This window comes from Cherax quadricarinatus, chromosome 56 (assembly GCF_038502225.1).
Source record: "Cherax quadricarinatus isolate ZL_2023a chromosome 56, ASM3850222v1, whole genome shotgun sequence".
Taxonomy (NCBI): domain Eukaryota; kingdom Metazoa; phylum Arthropoda; class Malacostraca; order Decapoda; family Parastacidae; genus Cherax; species Cherax quadricarinatus.
The window spans coordinates 18,012,540-18,015,039 of record NC_091347.1 but is presented as its reverse complement, the minus strand read 5'-3'; the positions used below and the strand labels follow the sequence as shown (position 1 = coordinate 18,015,039).

The following is a 2,500-nucleotide window of genomic DNA, read 5'->3' as shown; positions in this document are numbered from 1 at the left end:
CAGCAACGAGACAACAGCCAGTTAACAGCGAGACAGCAACGAGACAACAACGAGACTAAAGCCAGATAACAGCGAGACAAGAAAGAGACAACAGCCAGATAGCAACGAGACAGCAACGAGACAACAGCCAGATAACAGCGAGACAGCAACTAGACAACAACATGATAACAGCGAGACAACAGCCAGATGACAACCAGATAACAGCAAGACAGAAACGAGACAACAACGAGACAACAACGAGGCAACAGCCAAATAACAGCGACACAAGAGCGGGACAACAGCCAGATAACAGCGAGATAACAGCGAGACAACAGTCAGATAACAGCGAGACAGTAACGAGACAACAACGAGACTACAGTCAGATAACAGCGAGACAACAGCAGGACAAGAGCCAGATAACAGCGAAATAACAGCGAGACAACAGCCAGATAACAGCCAGATAACAGCGAGACAGCAACTAGACAACAACGAGACTAAAATCAGATAACAGCGAGACAACAACGAGACTAAAATCAGATAACAGCGAGACAGCAACGACACAACAGCCAGATAACAACGAAACAACAACGAGACAACAGCCAGAAAACAGCGAGATAGCAACGAGACAACAGTCAGATAATAGCGAGACGACAGCGAGACAACAACGAGACAACAACGAGACAGCAGGCAGACAACAAGACAACGAGAGAACAACGATATAGAAACAGGTAATATCAGAGGGAAGACAGGGAGAGACAAGTAGCGAGGAAACAGAGAGAGAGAGAGAGAGTGAAGAAGGAAGAGAGGTAGATAAAGAGGACTAGAAAAAAAAAGTGAAAAAAGCGGTATACACAAAATAGGGAAACAAAGAGGTAGTAAATAAGCAGAAAGTGTAAATAGGGAGATAGGGAGAATAAATTGGGAGGATGGAAGAAAGTGAATAGGAAGGTGAAATTGGGAGGAGAATGTTCATAATTAAAATCAGGTGGTGATTGTGAATTATCACAATCAGGCGATGATTTTTAATCACTACAAGCAAGTGGGGATTGTAAATCATCACAATCAAGTGATTGTAAATAATCACAATCAGGTAACTGTAAATCGTCACAATCCGGTGATGATTTTTAATCACTAAAAGCAAATGGGGATTGTAAATCATCACAATCACATGATGATTTGTAAATGACAATCAAGTGGTGATTGTTAATCATCACAATAAATAGGGATTGTAAATAATCACGATCAGATGGTGATTGTAATTTTTCTTCACAATCAAGTGGCTGTGATTGTATATTAGGAAATCTTACGAACACAAAAATCCAACCAATATATTATGCATTTTTTAGATATCATTTATTGCTTAAACAAAAAAAAATTCCATTAACAATCACGAACACCAGCACTCAACAATCACCAACACTCCTCATCAACAATCACCAACACTTCTTAACAATCACTAACACTTTTCAGCAATCACCAACACTCCTCAGCAATCACCAACACTCCTCAACAATCACCAACACTCCTCAACAATCACCAACACTTCTCAACAATCATCAACACTTCTCAACAATCACCAACACTCCTCAACAATCACCAATACTCCTGAATAATCAACTCTCCTCAACAATCACCAACACTCCTCATTAACAATCACCAACACAAAAAATCACCAATACTCAGTAATCACCAACAGTCAACACTCAACAATCACCAATACTCAGTAATCACCAACACTCAACACTCACCAACACTCCTCAAAAATCACCAACACTCCTCAACGCTCACCAACACTCCTCAACAATCACCAGCACTCCTCAACACTCACCAACACTCCTCAACAATCACCAACACTCAACAATCACCAACACTCACCAACACTCCTCAACAATCACCAACACTCTTCATCACAGTCACTGGGAAAGCAATTTTTATGCCATGATCGTCTCTGTGTCCTGGCTGGCTGTCTCTTCCCTAACCAACAATCAGGTGTGTTAGAGGGGACATCAGGTGTGTTAATTGGATCACTTCCCATCAGTGGCGGCCTTGATAGATAGGTAATTAAGAGGCGATCCAACATTAAACTCCCATTTAACATGTTAGATTTACTTATTCATGTAGTTATATTATGTTAATGTTATCAGAGGTAATTCTGTCTGTAAATTCCCGTTGACAAAAGATGGTTAACAGGCTTAATAAAGATGGTTTACACGTTTTGTATTGTTTACACTCTTAAAACTGTTTACACGCTTAATAAAGATGGCTTACACGTTTAACGAAGATTGTATCACTTAATTTTTTCTAACTTACTCAAACTTTCGTCAAAAAATTGGTTTGTTTGTGGTCAACAGATTGTTAGTTAATCTGAGGTGGTTGTCAGTTACTCCCATCACCAGTCACTTCTCAGCACTGACTGGGAGAGTGTGGGTGGGTGTGAGTGTGTGTGTGGGGTGGAGTGGGTAGAGAGAGTGAGAGAGGGAGAGAGGGAGAGAGGGAGAGAGCGTATGTTCACCGTGTGTGG

The 2,500-nt window shown here is 40.9% G+C and overlaps 1 protein-coding gene across 1 annotated transcript in view; it reads right to left on the bottom strand.

Annotated features, from left to right (window-relative positions):
* Nucleotides 1-2,500, bottom strand: part of LOC128700683 (nephrin-like) — a 234,266-nt gene that overhangs the window by 231,750 nt on the left and 16 nt on the right. Inside the window, exon 1 of the mRNA XM_053793987.2 lies at nt 2,290-2,500. This exon is cut by the window's right edge and continues 16 nt beyond it. The gene's annotated coding sequence lies outside the window, so the exon portion shown is untranslated. The remainder of the gene's footprint in view (nt 1-2,289) is intronic.